Below are 9,417 nucleotides of genomic sequence, written 5' to 3'. Positions count from 1 at the left end.
GCTGGCCTGGCAAGGGCTTCACGGTACGGCCACAGAGGTAACAACCAATCAGGGAAGGAGGCGCATCTGGGGCAAAGGCAACAGGTGGGGCTAGCCGAGTTACTCCGGTCACCTGCTCGAAAGGTTCCACGAGAGGGCGTGGCCGGAGGCGGGGCCTAGCCACGCCTCCGGCCACGCCCTCTCGTGTAACCTGCTCCAAGGTTCCACGAGAGGGCGTGGCCGGAGGCGGGGCCTAGCCACGCCTGGGGGGATATAAGGGGGAGCGGACCCGGAGCTCGGGCCTCGTCGGTGGGGTCCCGGGTCCTGGCGTGTCGCCGTTCGCCGACATCTCTCTCCATCGCCGTCACGCCTTTTGGTGCAGGTACAGCACGTGGCGACCGGCGGCTGGGTCACGGGGAAGGAGCCGGGTTACGCATAGAGGTCCTGGAAGAGGCAGCTGGGAGGCGGTGTCGCGGCAGGGGCTGGGCACATTCTCAGAGGATTCGCTTTGGTGAGGATGTTGTAGACGTGCTGACACGCCACCTCCCGTGCTCCCCCCTCGCTGGAGCTCAGAAATGCGGGGAAGATGCCGGTGCCTTCTCCCATCCCGGGAACTGACACCTTATAGAGGAGGCCCGCGGGCATCCCGGGCCCCGAGTAAGCGTGCAGCTCGAAGCTTGGGTAGCTGATGCCGGCGGTCCGGCACAGCATCCGCAGCCGCACCTCCCACGACAGCATGGCCGCCTCCGGCAGCGCCTCGAGAGCAATGGGCATGGGCCGCAGGTGGTGAGGTACCCACCACAGCTGCGGGCGTGCCCCCCAGCCCCCAAATTGGCTGTGTGTGGCTTTGCCGGTGCCCGTGCACTCCGGCTGCAGCAGGTCTGGCACCGCCGCCTCCATCTCCACCGCCGCGGCCGCAGCCACCCGTTCCGGGATGGCCTAGTCCACCTTGATGGTCCGGCCCCATAGCTGCAAGTTGATTCGAAGGAGTTTGCTCCGGGCTATGGCGGCCGCGCGATGGCTCCTGTACTCGATGAACGCGTAGCCTCGGTTGAGGGTTAGGTCCCAGCAACAGATGCTCATTGTGACGTCCACCGCGCCCTCCGTGGCACAGCTCATCGCCATCATCACCTCCGCTCGCTTCTTGTCCTTTGGCAGCCCCCCAATGAAGAGGCGGCGATTGTCCACGCTGAAGCAGACTCCAATGCGGCGTCCAGGACGGATCTCGAATTTGTCGAGTTTCTTGACGGCATCCGTGGCTTGGGCGAGCGTCGCGTAGGTAGCGAACGCATAGCCGCGGGTCTCTCCGCTATAATCCATCATGAGGCGGAGTTGGTAGAGCTTCCCCACCATCTCCAGCACGGGCACCAGCTCATCCTCGTAGAGGTCGCGCGGGATCCTCCCCAGAAACACCTCGCAGCCATGGGCGGGAGGGGGCCCCTGCCAGTCGGGCGGCGGTCCGAACTTCCTCTGTCCGTTCTCCTGGACGATGCTGTACCCCGTGCGCAACATGCGGTCCAGCAAGACCTTCATGCAGGCCATGCCGAGCACCGGTGGTTTGGCTACTACGGTGGTGCTGGGGCAGCACCTTGGGGCCCGGTGGAGCCCTTGACACTCCGCGCGGTCGCCTCGTGCCGACAAAGCCACGGGGGGAATCAGCTCCTGAAAAGCCAAAACCCCGGCAGGAACTCGCTCGGCCCAAACCTACAGGCCAACAGTGAAGAGAGGAAGAGAGAGAGAGAGTGGAGACGGATGGAGAAAGAGAGACGCGTTTGTTCGGTCCATGGGCCTAAATGTGACGTTAGCGTAGCCTGTGCAGTATGCATACAGCGCTTTTGTCAATCCACTGCTGGATGAAGCCCTCCCCCACATTGCGCAGAGGAAACAAGAAACACAAACTCACACGGTTCCTGGCATGCGTTTGTTTGTCCTCGGAAATGTTCACCGAGCGATGATTTTGCGTTTCGAGCGGCGTTTGACTTCGCGCGGTGAACTTCGCCCGTGATGACGTCACTGGGCACGACAGGAGAGGTCGGCACTGACTTTTAGCGCTGGTTTTTTACTCCCCATCCAAAAGTCCATGAGACGCTTCAAAATGAGACCGTTTTGCCAGTATCAAAGTATGACAAAATAAGAATAGATTTGATCCTTTTTTGGCAATAAAACGGGTGTTTAGATGTTCAAACACCAAACAGAAACCTTCTTCAATGAATCTTAAGATCTGTTTTATTGCCAGAAAGGATACAACCTATTCTTATTTTTTCATAGCCCATGAGATGTCTCCTTTGTCGGTACCAGGTGAGGTGGCCTAAATTGAGCAGTTTCAATTTCTCTAGGTGGCCAGTGATAAACAAATGCAATGAGTGAGACTATCAAGTAATTTACTTTCATTTTCCATTAAAATAAATGGGTACGACTGAAGTTTTGCTACCTTAGCTGGTACCGAGTTCTGCTCTGGACCATGAGTGGGCCGTTTAATCAATTGTGGCCAGTTTTCAACATTGTTAAGTCCCTAACAGCAACCGAGCTGTTGTGCTACAATTGTGTTCATATTGGATCATCTTTACAACAGAGCAGACATGCAGACAGAGCTAATGTTAATGCTTTCAACCCTCATTGTTGAAATGTGAGTTTACTTGCAAATGGAATCACAGTCCCAAATCATGACCACAGAATGGTTGGAGCGAGTTGTTGGGGAGGGTGGTGGGTCGGGGGTTGAATTGCCATCATCAAAGCAGCACATGCCCCCCACCTTATGAACCACACAGAGTAATCACGCGAGCCAGACGTTGTATAGAAATGAGTATTGTTGTTAGTGTAGCGTTCACCAAAACGATCCAGGATATGTTTTATTTGGTCACGCCATTCATATTCAGATATTCATTTTGCTTGTGTTTCAAAGTGGGCCGATTCATCTTTGATCTCATGAAGATGCCAAATCGCAAATAGGTTTTGATCAAGTTGCTAAAAGGATACAATTTTTAAATGGATATTTTAAATCAATGGAGTGCATGTTTTACAATTCACGCAGCTCAATAACGAAATAAATAATATCGCATGGTTTTAATTAAGTAAAATATTTCATATATCAGAATTTATAAATTTGTGTCATGAATTGGGGTGATGAATTTTGCTTTGGCCATCTCTTAAATAACTGCAGTTATAATTAGAGCTGGGATATCATCATATTTCTCAAGTCGTCGATCACTCAACCAAATATATCGGTTTCATTACTCGACAAATTGGATAACAATTGGTTTTTTTAAAAAATTGTCCGCATATGTGCCACTGGATGGGAGGTTATGGGCGCGGCATAATCAGTTGTATCATGCTGGGCGTGGCTTGTAGGGGGTTTCCTACCTTCGGGAAGCGCGACGCTGAAATGGTCGCTGTTTTTTAATCCACCCGAGTTACTGACCACGCGTTCCTCTGGTTAAGGAACCTTCACGCAAACTGCGGTCACCCTCGCAGTGCCTTTTGGCTCAGCCACCGAACAAAGACGGTCACGGCGTCGCACGCTGTCAAGTGTGTTTCTGCAGCCGCCTGGAATACTTTTTATTACCGTATTAGGAAGCCATTGGAGCTATGCACATTCACATCTAGATTTCAAACTCATTTCTTTAGTACTGCTTTTTGTGTTCTTAGCTCTTTCAGTAAAGTCACGTTGAAGGGAAACAATAAAATAATAAAATATATATAAAACAATAAAAATTATCACGACGTTTCGACCATAACACAAACGGTCATCATGATTTTTATTGTTTTATATATATTTTATTATTTTATTGTTTCCCTTCAACGTGGCTTTACCGAAATAGCTAAGAATTTGAATTACTGTAGTCACGAAACTTTTAAATCAAAATTTAACTGCTTTGTGTTTAGTCTTTCGTCCTTCCCCCACATCTCTGATTGGCACGGTTAACTACCGTACAGCGTGAAAGAAGTTTAACAACATACATGCACACAAAAGATATAAGTTTGGTCAATTCACTTAATCGACTAATTATATCAGCTCCTAGGTATATTGCACTCTTTGTAGGTGAGGTCGGTAGCTGTGCTACTGTTGTGACATTGCCTACACAATTAACTCTGCCGTGGCGAATAGCGCGAGTGGTGTGTGTGTGATAATTATACATGACGACAGTGGTGGAGCTTGTACAGAATAAGTTAACACGATTTTTAATTTAGAGAGCATCTACATGCAACCGAATCTCACGACGCTATACCACAACAGACGCGTGCACCTAACCGGTAACAACGAGGCGTGATATTTGTCCGGTATTTTAAGAGAGAGACGGCCATAGGCAGAGAAGAGGAGGAAATGTATTTAGCTTGGACGTGGACAGCTGGTTGAGGGAAGTAAGTTCCAGATCTTGGAGGCAGCAAGAGGAGAAGGCGAAGCAAAAGACGAATCGAGGGTTGACCTCTACACAAGGACAAGGTCAACTCGCTGCTTCGATCAGAAAGCTTCGGCTCCTGCAGCGCAGAGCGCACGGAGGCGGTGCCTGGTGTAAGAGGGGAGATGAGGCTTGCACGTTGGAACCGGCGACAGTTGAATTCATATTCAGAGACGTTCGATTCGATATCGTGCATAGTCTCACGTGTACAGGATGCATTACGTGAGAGCCCGGAGTGCAGCGGAGGGGGCGAGGCTGATTCATTCGGCCTCAGAGGAACGCCGTGAGCCTCAACCGGTCCGTCATCAACCTCAGCCGTGGTCTATCAGCTGCGGGGTGAAGGGCACCCCCCTCGTGAGTCGCTCACGGTACTGCAAGGGCCACGTCACACTTCGCTCCTGCGTCATGAAGCGATCCCGTAGCGCCGTCTCTACACGCTTTGGGCCAGACGTGGGCAAAGGACGGCCAGTTGGGATTCCTAATCCGGCCTGCCGAACTTGTCCAAATATTATTATTGTTGTTGTTGTTAAATTAAATTTTACCTTGCTCCTGTAATGCCCCCGTTTCCCAGATTAGACGGCGCACTTTGACCGGGAGTGCGGTAAGTGTTCTGGGCGCAGGCCTCAGACGTTTTCGTGATGTTTGATCAATCACGTTATGACACGTTTTTGAATGGTTCATGTTTGTGCAATTTGTTAAAATTGCCTTGCAAATAAATGATTTGCTACCTTTTAAAGGCCAAATCCTTTCACGTAATGATTTTTGACACCGTAATTTATATTAGTGCACACAAACGCTCCATCCACCACCATCACCACCAACATCACCACCACCACCACCAGCATCACCACCACCGTCACCACCACCAGCATCACCACCACCAACATCACCACCACCAACAGCACCATCACCACCACAAACATCACCACCACCAACATCACCACCACAAACATCACCACCACCAACATCACCACCACCACCAACAGCACCATCACCACCACCAACATCACCACCACCAACATCACCACCACCACCAACATCACGACCAACATCACCACCAACATCACCATCACCACCACCAACATCACCACCACCACCAACATCATCACCACTAACATCCCGACCACCACCAACATCACCACCACCAACAGCACCATCACCACCACAAACATCACCACCACCAACATCACCACCACCAACATCACCACCACAAACATCACCATCACCAACATCACCACCACCACCAACAGCACCATCACCACCACCAACATCACCATCAACACCACCAACATCACCACCAACATCACCACCACCACCAACATCACCACCAACATCACCATCACCACCACCAACATCACCACCACCACCAACATCACCACCACTAACATCCCGACCACCACCAACATCACCACCACCACCAACATCACCACCAACATCACCACCACCATCACCACCACCAACATCACCACCAACATCCCCACCACAACCAACATCACCACCACCATCACCACCACCAACATCACCATCACCAACATCACCACCAACAACCCCTAAACCACCAACATCACCACCAACATCACCACCACCAATATCACCACCAACATCACCACCACCAATATCACCACCACCACCAACACCACCACCACCAACATCACCACCAACATCCCCACCACCACCAACATCACCACCAACATCACAACCACCATCACCACCACCAACATCACCACCAACATCCCCACCACCACCATCACCACCAACATCACCACCACCAACATCACCACCAACACCAACATCACCACCACCACCACCACCAACATCACCACCACCAACATCACCACCAACATCCCCACCACCACCAACATCACCAACATCACCACCACCACCAACATCACCACCACCAACAGCACCATCACCACCATCAACATCACCACCACCACCACCAACATCACAACCACCACCAACACCACCACCACCAACATCACCACCAACATCACCACCAACATCCCCACCACCACCAACATCCCCACCACCAACATCACCACCACCACCAACATCACCACCACTAACATCCCCACCACCACCAACATCACCACCAACATCACCACCACCAACATCACCACCAACATCCCCACCACCACCAACATCAACACCAACATCACCACCACCACCATCACCACCAACATCACCACCACCACCAACATCACCACCACCACCACCAACACCACCACCACCACCAACATCACCACCAACATCCCCACCACCACCAACATCACCACCACCATCACCACCACCAACATCACCACCAACATCCCAACCACCACCAACATCACTACCACCAACATCACCACCACCACCAACCCACCACCAACATCACCACCACCACCAACATCACCACCAACATCACCACCACCATCACCACCACCAACATCACCACCAACATCCCCACCACCACCAACATCACCACCACCATCACCACCACCAACATCACCATCACCAACATCACCACCAACATCCCCACCACCACCAACATCACCACCAACATCACCACCACCAACATCACCACCAACATCACCACCACCAATATCACCACCACCACCAACACCACCACCACCAACATCACCACCAACATCCCCACCACCACCAACATCACCACCAACATCACCACCAACATCCCCACCACCACCAACATCACCACCAACATCACCACCACCATCACCACCACCAACATCACCACCAACATCACCACCACCAACATCACCACCAACACCAACATCACCACCACCACCACCAACATCACCACCACCAACATCACCACCAACATCCCCACCACCACCAACATCACCAACATCACCACCACCACCAACATCACCACCACCAACAGCACCATCACCACCACCAACATCACCACCACCACCACCAACATCGCAACCACCACCAACACCACCACCAACATCACCACCAACATCCCCACCACCACCAACATCCCCACCACCAACATCACCACCACCACCAACATCACCCCACTAACATCACCACCACCACCAACATCACCACCACCACCAACATCACCACCACCAACATCACCACCACCAACATCCCCACCACCACCAACATCACCACCAACATCACCACCACCACCATCACCACCAACATCACCACCACCACCAACATCACCACCACCACCAACACCACCACCACCACCAACATCACCACCAACATCCCCACCACCACCAACATCACCACCAACATCACGACCACCATCACCACCACCAACATCACCACCAACATCCCACCACCACCAACATCACTACCACCAACATCACCACCACCACCAACACCACCAACATCACCACCACCACCATCACCACCAACATCCCCACCACCACCAACATCACCACCACCATCACCACCACCAACATTACAACCAACATCACCATCACCACCAACATCACCACCACCAACATCACCACCAACATCACCACCACCAACATCACCACCACCAACAGCACCATCACCACCACCAACATCACCACCACCAACATCACCACCACCACCACCAACATCACCACCACAAACATCACCATCACCAACATCACCACCACCATCAACAGCACCATCACCACCACCAACATCACCATCAACACCACCAACATTACCACCACCACCAACATCACCACCACTAACATCCTCACCACCACCAACATCACCACCACCAACATCACCACCACCACCACCAACATCACAATCACCACCACCAACATCACAATCACCACCACCAACATCACCACCACCACCAACATCACCACCACCATCACCACCAACATCACCACCAACATCACCACCACCACCATCACCACCAACATCACCACCAACATTCCCACCACCACCAACATCACCACCACCATCACACCAACATCACCAACACCAACATCACCACCAACATCCCCACCACCACCAACATCACCACCACCACCAACATCGCCACCAACATCCCCGCCACCACCAACATCACCACCAACATCACCACCACCATCACCACCACCACCATCCCCACCACCACCAACATCACAACCAACATCACCACCACCAACATCACCACCACCATCACCACCACCACCAACACCACCACCAACATCACCACCACCATCACCACCACCACCATCACCACCAACATCCCCACCACCACCAACATCACAACCAACATCACCACCACCAACATCACCACCGCCATCACCACCACCAACATCACCACCACCAACATCACCACCAACATCCCACCCACCACCAACATCACCACCAACATCACCACCAACATCACCACCACCAACATCACCACCACCACCAACACCACCACCACCAACATCACCACCACCACCATCACCACCACCAACATCACCACCAACATCCCCACCACCAACATCACCACCACCAACATCACCACCAACATCACCATCATCACCAACATCACCACCACCAACATCACCACCAACATCACCACCACCACCAACATCACCACCACCAACAGCACCATCACCACCACCAACATCACCACCACCAACACCACCACCACCACCAACATCACCACCACAAACATCACCATCACCAACATCACCACCACCAACAGCACCATCACCACCACCAACATCACCATCAACACCACCAACATTACCACCACCACCAACATCACCACCAACATCACCACCATCACCACCAACATCCCCACCACCACCAACATCACCACCAACATCACCACCACCAACATCACCACCAACATCACCACCACCACCATCACCACCAACACCACCACCACCATCACTACCACCACCATCACCACCAACATCACCACCAACATCCCCACCACCACCAACATCACCACCACCACCACCAACATCACCAACATCACCACCAACATCACCACCACCAACATCACCACCAACATCACCACCACCAACAACATCACCACCACCAACAGCACCATCACCACCACCAACATCACCACCACCAACATCACCACCACCAACATCACCACCACAAACATCAC

The 9,417-nt window shown here is 52.3% G+C and overlaps 1 pseudogene; it reads right to left on the bottom strand.

Moving 5' to 3' along the window:
* Positions 1 to 343: 343 nt before the first annotated feature.
* LOC142920808 (putative RNA-binding protein 46 pseudogene) overlaps positions 344 to 9,417 on the bottom strand; it is a 54,453-nt pseudogene continuing 45,379 nt past the window's right edge.

The sequence above is a fragment of the Petromyzon marinus genome, unplaced genomic scaffold, assembly GCF_048934315.1.
Source record: "Petromyzon marinus isolate PM22_M1 ecotype Great Lakes invasive population unplaced genomic scaffold, UKy_Petmar_22M1.pri1.0 PM_G_Scaffold_77, whole genome shotgun sequence".
In the NCBI taxonomy this organism is placed as follows: Eukaryota; Metazoa; Chordata; class Hyperoartia; order Petromyzontiformes; family Petromyzontidae; genus Petromyzon; species Petromyzon marinus.
This window is presented reverse-complemented; position numbering and strand designations above follow the sequence as displayed.